We start from the raw sequence: 11,495 nt of genomic DNA on the forward strand, positions 1-11,495 counted from the left end.
GGATCGGGTAAGAACTTTGCCCGACATCTTAAAGTGTTCGGTTTAAAATTTTAATGAAGGATCTCGGATAAGAACTCTCCTCCGATCTCCGTGCTTTATTTGAATGAGGATCGGTTAAGAACTCTCTCCCGACCTCTTAAAGTATTTGGTCTGAGATTTTTAATGAAGGATCTCGAATAAGAACTCTCCTCCGATCTCCGTGTTTTATTTGAATGAGGATCGGGTAAGAACTCTCCCCAGACCTCTTAAAGTATTCATGACATAAGATCGATCTTTTCACCGATCTCGTATATGACTACCTTGTCCGAACCCTTTGGCTGGCTACATCCGACGTCTCTCGGTTAATAGTCTGAGATCCAACCTTATTTCGGTTCCCACACTAATATGCTATTTCCTAGACTTGTTTAGTAACTCGAACTCACGACTTTTCTCCTGATTCCCTATTCATTCTTTGATTATTTTGCTCATTTCAAAAGACACTGTCACGTTAGGATATTGCTACCAACACTTTGCTAAATTACCTAGAAGTTACTCGTAACCGGAACAACTATATTCGAAGGAAATAAAAACTGAGAACAAGTAAAAAACGTGAACTGGAGAATAGAAAAAGTAAACTTAAGAGAGTAACTATCGGCCTGAAGAATCTACGTGGGGATTTTTAGTATAACTGAGCTTTCGAGAATAAAAACAAAGAAAGTAAAAACGCGAGCATTCGGCAAGGTGACCGTTTAGATACTTACCTGTGTGAGGTCGAGATTATCGAACAAACTTTGGAGGCCACAAATATTGTTACGTTGAAGGCTGATGGTTCCGAGACCAATGCTTACTTTGAGATTGCGAGAACCAGGTTGAAATGCAGTTAAGTCGAAGCTACGGCTACCTGGTCTAAATAAGGTCAAACTAAGAGAAGAATATGTAAATGATGGGGTGATGAAGACAAGACTGAATGAGAATGGTTTGGCAGAGTGATGAACAACTAAAAATGAAGGATTTCAGGGTTCGACAACTCTATCAATGGAGACACTCGAGAAAACTAGTTTCTGAAATTTCTCAATTTTTATGCAAGTTTAGAATGGCAAAGCAGCAAGATTGAATTAAGTTTCAGAGCCTTTGCACTATAATCACCACCACTTTCTTTTTTGTCCGTCCCTTATACAGTATTGCATGCAGGTATTTATAGGGAACGGGTGCTCCCAATGAAAGGTCAGGATCTCTCCTGTGGAGATGGAAGGCCTGGATTTCAAAGGACATGATCCGATGTCCTAGAATTAAAGAGAATGAAAAATGGATGGCTGGGATCTTATACAGAATATCTGTCCTTTCTCTTCCTAATCCAACGGCTCAGGGTCTTGCCTTATAAGATGGATCCGAGGGCTGAGAATAAAAGGCGCCGGACCTGTCACCTGTTTTTGATCCAAGGGTTCCGAGTCCGTCCTTGCAAGTATGATCAACGGTGGGGATTGTGATGTACAGAACTGTCGTAACTATTTTGGCGTCTGTCAGCAATGTGGGCGATTCTGCAAATGAGGCGTGCGGTGAAGATTTGATCACGCCTGCAACGCTTTAACTACCTCGGCTCTGATTATGTAGAGAGTTATTGGAAGTTATCTAATCCTCTTCGTGCTTTTTGATCTCTTATTCGTTCCGATCTCTCTATTATGACCCTTTTCCGATCTCTCATATCGGGCCCCTCCCCCCATCTCTCCCATTCCAGAACCTTCCCCTCTATCCGAGTTGCCTCAGTCAAAGCATTTAATCCTTCGGTTATCGATGCATCCGCTTCGATTTCCGCTAGTAATAAATGCTCAGACCCCCTATATATATGCCTCAGCGGGGCATCTCTCCCACATTCCATTTCTCCTTTTTCCATTTCTCACTTCTCCTGTTCTAGTTTCTCCGGCAACAATCCCGGCCATGGTGACCGCTTTTGATCTTTTTCCGACTGTTCACTTTGTTCCTCGACTGAAAATTTACAATCCCGGTGATCGGAGAATCATGATAACCACATCTGATGACAGTGAGAGAACCGGACTAATTTACCTATCAAGATCAAAAATATCGATCGTGTCGATCTCGAGTCGGTCTATCGATATAATCGGTGAACCGATTTCGGGCGAGAAGACTGCTAATTTCTCTCTTAACATCGGTGACCGCCTTTTGAAGTTCATTTGGCTCCTCACCACATCGGGCGTCCCGACTGCAGCTCGGTTCTGGTCGATGACGTCGATGATGACTCCACTCATCATCATGAGAGTCATAGTCACTCCATCTGAGCTGCACATCTATCCAATGCCTATGGCTGACTTTCTGATCAGACACAACTTTTGATTCAACCACAAGACTAGGCTTTGACATAGGTCCTTACCAGGTAGAATGTAATGCCGATCTTTAGAGATCGCCCAAATGATGTAATTTGACCTTTAGAGGTTCTTAATGATGTAATCCGATCTCTTGAGATCGCCCAAATGATGTAATCTGACCTTTTGGAAATGAAATGAAATTTTATTTGATGGTTATCATTTAATTATTGCACTGGTTGTTTTCCGATCTCTGATGTGCATATCCGATCTTGTTCCTAACTAAATCATCCTTAGCCGATCTGTGGCTCTAAACATCCGCCTTAATCCGACGATCTTAGCCAGCCGATCTCCTTTTATTTTATTTATGGTGTTTCTGGAATCTTCCTGCGACATGTCAGGAAAGCGGGCGGATTCCGCTAACCAATGCATCGCTTGGGACACTGTGAGCATTGAATGCTCAGACGGGTATAAATAGGGGAAGGGTCAGTCAGTTGCTCTCTTATGTCATTTTCAGCACTTTGCGAGAGATTCCGAAATTCTTTCGTTTTTTCAAGTTTTTCTGACACGGATCACATTCCGGTAAGGGTTTTGATCTTTCTTTAGTTAAACTTCTTTGGTCTCTTTGAAAATGAGCGGCGTCGAGGGTCCGAGAGCTGCGAGTCCGTCTTCTGTGCACGTTTCGTGGACCTTGGAAGAGGGTGACGTGATTAGATCGGATGGTCAAGCCAGCAGAGCCCTCGTCCCGGTAACTAGTTCGGGTGCCAGATCGAGGCGGGGGGCATCTTTGAGAAGAGACAACTTGCCAATTGATGAGTTGCCTTCAGTCTTGATGGACGCCGATCTCCAATCTCTAAGCCAGGAGTACAATCTGCGGATCGACTCTTTTGAACTGATCAAATGCCATGGCGATCATCGGGGCGACCATTTCTTTGATGAGGGCGATCTCATCATGGTGTATGAAGAGCAACTGAAGGCCAAGCTCCGCTTTCCCTTAGACAAATTTTACAAAGCCGTCCAAAACTTTCACCATATCTCGGTAGCCCAAGTGCATCTGAACTCCTGGCGGACTCTAATAGCCTTCCGGGGCCTCTGCCGAGCTAAGGGACTAGAACCCACGGCCAAAGTCTTTGCCGAGCTGCATAGGCTCGCCCGAAGGAAGGATGATAAGTTCTGGTTCTTCCAAGCTAAGCCCCATTGTTCTCTCTTTACCGATCTTCCTTCTTCATTAAAGAATTGGAAGAACCGGTTCTTTATTTTGAGGAGCAAGATTCGGAACGGCTTTGAGGGGATCTCCCGGAGTTGGCAACACCTAGTCTCTCCGATCCCAAAAAGGATCACCTTAAACAAGGACGAAGACGCCGTGGTGAAAGAGTTAAATTCTCAGGCGTCCACTCAAAAATTCTCTTGCTTAGACGCAGTGATGGTCGAACTGCAGCATTGGATGATGCGGCTGGTTACTGGCGAAGAACACGAGCTTCAGCTCTCCGACCTCGACCCTGGTACTATCCATATCTCTGGTCTCTGAACCTTAGCGAACTCACTGACTTTCTTTTTTGTGCAGGTATGGCTGGCGGTGATGCTTCCAGGGAGAGCCGCAAACGAAAGAGGGAGGTTTCTAGAAAAGTGAGGGCGATGAAGGGGGCCAACACTGTCGATGCTCAGACCCTTCATCGTGAATCAATAGAGGTGCCGAGCTCTCCCCCCCGACCTCAGGAGCAACCGATCCCTGAGGTGGAAGTCCTTCCCCCGGCTCCTCAACAGGTCGAGCTTCCACCTCCCCCTCCTCCTCCGACCTCTTCCCATGTAGAAGGGGAGTCTTCCGGTCCTACGGTCAGGGCACTTTCTCGGGGCGCACAACTTCTGATCCAGTCATTGGAAAGGAACCGCTCTACTAGGGGAAACCCCAACCTAGCCAAAGTCTTGGGAGCTTCCATTTGCTTCCAAGAAGATCAGAACCGGTTGGCAGAGGAGAGCTTTGATGATCTCTTGGCTCAGACAATGAGCTTAGGCTTAGAGGCCATTGCAAACCAGCATATGCTCAGAGAGAAAGCGTATGGCTTGAAGAAGGAGATCCTCAAGGCGGTCCAAGATGCCTCTGCCGCACAAGCTCAGCTCTCCTCTGCTAATGAGTACATCGCCAGGATGGAGGATCAAATGAAGCGTTATGAGGAGAGGATCATTGAAGTGGAACGAGAACTCGAAGACGCTCGGGTTAGTTGGTCTGCCGATCTCGCTCGCTATGCTGAAGACCTTCGGGTGAAGGAGGAAGAGCTCCGAGCCAAGGATGAAGAGCTCCGAGCTAAGGATGAAGAGCTTCAAGCTAAGGAAGAAGAGAGCACAACGAAGGAGGCCGGGGCTTATGTGAATGCTCATAACGACCTTATGGCCGAGCTGAAGAAACGGTATCCTGAAGAGGATTTTTCCTGGATGAACGAGCTCGCCCCAGAAGCCGAGGACGAGAGTGACGAGGAGCCCGAGGGAGATAGAGAGGGTGAGCGAAATGTTGATGTAGGACAGGTTGGGAGTGATCCTCTAGCCGAATGATTTGTACTTTTTATTTTGAATTGAAATGAAATGAAATCTCTTTCGCTCAATTTCTTGATGAGATCGGAAAGGATCCAAATTGTACAAGCGCTTGATTGTTTGAACATGTTAGAACATCAAACTTAAAAGCGATTATTAATCTAAGTATGAGAGATCGGAGAAACATTGTAAGCATAAGATCGGCCTAAGGCGGAACCAAACACAGGGTAGAACTTTAGATCATTAGAATTGGAAACTTGATTTAACTTCCTAAGCTCGGAAACACCATTAAGTCGGACTGCAACCTTAATTTTATTAAACGATTTTCCACAATATTTATAAAGGAGATATCGGAAATAAGACTGGATGACACGGAGACCTGATATTGGTTTGATCTCTTTTGACGAGAGATTGAAAATGAGATTGGACGGCATGGAGACCTGATATTGGTGTGATCTTCTTTGTCGAGAGATCGGAAATGAGATTGGACGGCATGGAGACCTGATATTGGTGTGATCTCCTTTGTCTAGAGGTCGGAAAGCATTCGACTAGATGCGGGATCGGTTTATTTGCTGATCGAGTTACTTGTAACCGAAGAATGTCGGTTGGGGTCAATTTTCAAAGTTCATTGATTTCGGTGATCGGCCAAAATATGGTGTCGACAGTTAGTTTATGTGAGATTTTTTTACTCATGACAATGACTCTCTTACCATCCTGCCCCTGATGCCTTTGAAGATATTTGCGGTAGGGTTGGATGCTGGCTGTTCAAATGCTTAAGTAATCCTTGTTGTTTTTGCTTTTCTTCTTCTTCTTCTTCTTCTTCTTCATTCTTAAAATTTTGTTCTTTTGTATACGCACATAGTTGAATTATTGGTTTGGAAGTTCATATGGTACACTGGCACCTTAAGCGTAAATATTGTCTTTTTAATTGGAATTTTTTTTTAAATGGTTTTAACGTTGGAATACAAGTTTAACGTGCTATTTTATTGAAAGCTAATGTGAAGAACTAATTGTAGGCAGGCAGAGGACATTATTTTTAGCTGTATGAAACTCGGTTTTTATATTATGCGGTTTAAGCTCAATTTTTAATGGATTGGAAATGGAAATTCATGTAGATCTAATGCGGAACTTCCTTGGCTGCATCAGTTATGGTCTTCTCGGATTTTTAAAATTTTGTTATTGCATAAATAATATCATGTATGAAGATATCATGTGTGCTTTCTGTCAAAATATTTATAATTTTCCAAATGATGAAATGCAAGGGTAGAGCTCTTCAATGGGAAAGGAGGTCTGGTAGAAGGGTGCATTCAGAGGATTGACCGTACTGGACTTGATTTTCTGGCATTAGGAGATCCAAAGTTAGTTACTCCTGATACTACAAAGTGGCATGTATTTGCAGCATTTGGTGAGCTTTAGTAGAATATGTTCATAAAAGTTGTTAGGATCTTTTAAGCTCATGCATATTTTATCACTTAACCTTTCCTCCGTAGGTACTCTAGAAGGTGGTCGAGCTGACTGGCTTGTTGAGAAATGCACTGTATGTCTTAAATGCATACATGAACATTATATGATTTGATGTTATTTAATTTTATCCCTTTTTCTTTTGTAACTGCTAAGTTACCACTTTTCTTTTCCCAGGAGTTGGGAGCTTGTAGCGTGACCCCTCTGTTGACGGAACGCTCTTCATCAATCTCAGAAAACCGAGTGGACAGATTGCAACGCGTCATTCTAGCAGCAACTAAACAATGTAAAAAATTGATATAGTGAATTTCTCCATGCACAACTTATTATCATCTTCTTAAATTTCTGAGTATTTAACGCACTTCAGTTCATATATGGCTCTTTAATCTAAAAATGTTCATTCAGCTTCAGCTTCATCTTCTTTTCATTTCTTTCATGCATACCTCTATACTAGGTCAAAGGCTGCATGAAATGATTCTAAATCCTCCTACAAAAATTGATGGACTCTTACCTCTAGTGAGTTGTTCTTCCCTCTTTTTATACTTAAAAGATTTGCTATTATCTTAGTTGAAGCACAAAAGGTTTATTAGACCTATCTTATGAGCTTGTGGTGTGTTAAATTAGAGATTTAAGGGGCTTATAGTTCAAGGAAAGGTATTCATCCTGTTGGGGCTTATTTTCATTGATGTTCAGGGCAAAAACCTGCCATTTTCTGGCTGGAATAACTGGTTCTGTTTGTAGGATCTTTTGGCAGCAGGAAAATCCAGGGTTTTTAAGCATTCTGTTGAATAGCTAACAAAGAGAAATTTCTAAATAAATGTGAAGGGTTCTAGGGTTTTGGATGGTGTGTTGATGGCTAGAATTTTAGGTAGGGATAAGTTTTGGTTATGTATTGATTGCTGTGAACCATGTGGCAAATAGTACCGTAGGTCTTTTGCAGTGGTAGTGATAAAGAAAGAGGAAGAGAGTACCTCACACAACAAACTTACTCATGTATGGATAGGTCAGGCTGGGTTAGGCTCAAGGCCTCAAGTAAAAATATGTTGCCCAAGCCTGGGTCTTGCAGTTTGGTTGGGTCAGGTCAGCTAATCTCCAGGCTGATGTCAGGTCTTTACTCTTAACCATGGAATATGTACACCATCAACATTTTTTGTTTGCCAAAACATTAAGGAATGCTATAATATGTACTGTTCCCATGAATGTGCAAATCAGTGTTTTAATATTCACTTGTTTATAGTTTGTTGAAGTAAAAATCCTTGTTTCTTGTTATATAGCTTGCCCAGTCAAAGCTATCCTTTCTGGCAGCAGCAGAAGCTACTCCTGTTGTTAGTGTATTGGCTTCATCGAGAAAAGAATCAAGTGGATTAATAATAGTGGGACCAGAAGGAGGTTAGCATGCATGCTGTGTTAGTACTTTTGTAATTTTCTTCTTCTGTATCTCAGCTTCTCTTATTTTCTCATTTTGAGTGATTTCTTACACATAAAATATGTGTAACTAGTGTTAAAGATTACCAGTTTAGTTTTTAGGTCATCCTTTTAGGATATTTAAGATTTGTCTTACCCTTTGTTTGAGAACATGAGAGTAGAGATAAAAGAAAATAGGTGGTGGGAAAATATGAGAGTAAAGTGATGTTCTTATGTTTGGAAAGAGAGGAAAATATCAACTGAACTCAACTAAGCCTTTATCCTAAAAATTTATTGGGGTCGACTATATGGATTCTCTTTCTCCACTCTAAACGATTTTGGGTTAAATCCTCGAAAATGTGTAATGCTTTTAGGTCATGTTGTGCTACTCTCCTCCAAGTCAGTTTAGGTCTACCCCTTCTTTTCTTTTTATCCTCTAACCCAATGTGCTCTACTTGTCTAACTGGAGCCTCCGTATGTTTACGCTTCACATGACCAAACTACCTTAATCTCCCTTCTCTCAACTTATCCTCAATTGGCACCACTCCTACCTTTTCTCTAATATTCTCATTACGGACTTTATCTAGTCTAGTATGGCTACTCATCCACTTTAACATTTTCATCTCCGCAGCTCTCATCTTAGACACATACGGCTTCTTTATTGGGTCTACATGGTATTGATCTTTCCAATTTGGGGAGAAATGAAAAAGGAGTGGTGAGGAAAGAAATGTAGGTATCCTTGCTTTTATATTCCTTCCATCCAAATAAGAGTTGTGGAAATAAATGAAGTAAATTTCCTCATATTTTCCCTCTTCACTCTCTTTCCTCCCTCACTTTGTTTCCCTAACAAAGTGAAGATTTATGGGTCTTCTTTGATAGCATACTAGTATTACTGAATATCAAATTTGCTTTTGCCATATATTTTACTTTAGAAGGAATAACTAAGAATTAGGAAGGAAAACCTATTCCTCATTTCAGTATTTTTTCATGTTAGATTGGAGTTCCTCCTAAATTTTCGTAAGAGAAGCAACATCAATGGGCCAATTAAGTGGTTTATACTTGTGGAGAATGTAAACAAATTCTTTTTTGACGTCATGTTCCAATTGAGTTGTCTAGTATGTTCTATAGCTAAGTAATTTATGAATTGTCTAGGCAGACGTAATAGAAAAATGTTTGTGTTTGCTTGGTTTTATGTGTATACCATTGGTCACACACCCATATTATGTTTTTCTTGATTAGAATATGTAAAAAATGAAGATTTTGATGAAAAATATTTATTTCAAAGGTTTATTGTTTTCAAGGAATTGATGCTATCCCAGATGGCTATTACATACCCAAATTCTGATATTTTGATGAATCACATCCAATATGTTGTAGTTCTCGCTTAAATTTTCTGTCAATCAAGATTTTTTTTTTTTGGAAAACAAAGTCAATTATGTTAGTACAATGCTTCAGACTTCACAGAGAGAGAGTTGGCCATGATGATGGAAGCAGGTGCTACAGCTGTTGGTCTTGGTCCACTTCGTCTGCGTGTTGAAACTGCAACAATGGCTCTTTTAGCAACTCTGATGTTATGGTCTGATGCTCAGCAATTGGCCAATGACTAGATGCATTTATAGGTAAGATTTATATCAGATTTTGCATCTCACAATGCTCCTACTATCTGTCAGATTCAGATATATCTCAATGAAATGGCTTATTAGGACTAGGAGATAACTGTCTTTAGTATAGGATACAAGCAAGGATGCAGCAAATTATACCGTGTAAGTGACTGAAAGAAAGAAATGAATTACACTACTTGAAACCTAAGTTCTCTTTTCAGTATCAATTTTTATCGTGATGTTAACTTATCATATATTGGAGGTCTTGCTAGTTCTCTAATTTTCAATCCTAATGTTGACCATCTAAAAGCAGTTGTAAATTTCCAGTCTCATCTATTCCCATGGTCTAAAAGGATCCTTACAGGATTGTTGAACATTTATTAAGCTTGAAGTATAAACAGCAAAGGAAAATAAAAATAATTCCCTGACTGAAGATGGGATTTGATTGCAAGGCCTCCATTGTGGCACTAACTTTTGGGACATTCGCTTCATTTTAGTCACTGATATGAACTATTTCCTTCAAGACATCCATGAATGTATTTTAGATTTTCTACGGGGAATAACTCATATCGAAGCCCTAAACTTTAATGAAGAAACATACGCGGCCCTTCTAACTTTTATTTTTATTGAACCTTTAATCTTAATTTTTGTATTTATTGAAACTAAGTTATCCTTTCATATGTTTAAAAAGACTATATGGCAATGCATATCATCATGCCTTGTCAGCGTCTAATCGAAACTTAAAAACTTCAAAATAACAAAATTAAAAGAAAAACAAATTAGCACCCAAGAGCTGATTTTGGAGAAGTTAATAGATTAGAAAAAATTATTAGAAAAAATTCGAGGTTAAACTAAAAGTTGGAGGACTTCATAGATTTTTTTTTTCCTATTAAATTTTAGGGGCTTCTGTATGGATTATTCTTTTCCACAACATTGAAGCCCTTATATGGTTCTACATTATTTCTTTTAGAGCTAGAGTAACCTGGCTAGGTTTGCGTTGAGCATTATCCATTGTAGTTAGTTGCCCAATGTGAAGATAATCTATTTGCTGAGAGGTTAGATAATCCTGCATGCACTAAGACCAGCCAGACTACTTGAAACTGGACTCACCTTGCATTCTGTACAAAACCTGTATTCCAATCCTCCTTTTGATGGGGGAAAAAAAGCAGGAGTTATGCATTGATAGAAATAAAAAAAAAAAATGTTAAAGACGAAAAGGGAGGGGAGAGAATAAACCAAGGGGAACATCTGCTGCAGAATAGTGCTGGTATTATATTATTGTCTAATGCTTAGATCTCATAATTGCATCATATTTACATTTCAATTGCAATGAACTACATTTAGTCATATTTGCACTTCATTTTCTGACTATGCTTCCCAGGCTTCCTTTATTATGACTTCACTGCCTTCCTTTCAATTTGAGCAACATCCCAATATGTAGCCTGTGTCTTATAATATTTGAACTAGTAAGTAGACAGATATTCGCAACTTTTAAATTTTATTATTTTATGTAAAATTTTAAATTTTACGAATTTTCAGTAAGGGGGAAGAATGTAACACCTCAAAATTTTAAATTTTATTATTTTATGAGCATTATTGGTATTTTAATTTTATTTAAATTTTAGGAAATTTTTTTGAGATTTTTCGGATTTTAAAAATCGGGTTCGATTCTCCAAAAATATAAACTTTGATGATTTTTAAAAATTTATTTAAAAACCACGTGGCAAAACTAAAAATATATTTAGAATCTACGAATTTTTTTGAGTTTTCTGAAATTTTTTCGGAATTTTTGGACCTCGTTTTCGGTTCCGAGACAGAGTAAAAATTCAAAATTTTGTATTCTGAATCGAACCGGCCGAATCGAACAGGACCTGATCGGACCGGTCGAATCGGACCGGCCTTCTTCTTCCTTTTTCTTCCTCTCCCGCGCGCGTTTCTCCTCTTCCCTTTCTCTCTCTTTTTCTCTCTCCTCCCTCCTCCCCTTGCCGCGCCGCCACCTCCCCTGCCACCCCAGCTCGCCGGCGTGCCGCCTCACCCCTCCCCCACGGCCGGCCGCCGCCTGGAACGCATGACGGCTCCAAGTGGCCAGCGCCTTGTGTGACACCGACTTCCCGGCCAAAATCCGGCCGATCCGGCCACCAATCGGACCGGGTCTTGTGTCTAAACTCATCTACTCGTCAAGAGCTTTCCATAGACACCAAGAACA

The 11,495-nt window shown here is 40.5% G+C and overlaps 1 pseudogene; it reads left to right on the plus strand.

The window, feature by feature from the left end:
- Window positions 1–9,497, plus strand: part of LOC131182308 (uncharacterized) — a 28,639-nt pseudogene extending 19,142 nt beyond the window's left edge.
- Window positions 9,498–11,495: the final 1,998 nt, after the last annotated feature.

This window comes from Hevea brasiliensis, chromosome 8 (genome assembly GCF_030052815.1).
Source record: "Hevea brasiliensis isolate MT/VB/25A 57/8 chromosome 8, ASM3005281v1, whole genome shotgun sequence".
NCBI classification, from domain to species: Eukaryota; Viridiplantae; Streptophyta; class Magnoliopsida; order Malpighiales; family Euphorbiaceae; genus Hevea; species Hevea brasiliensis.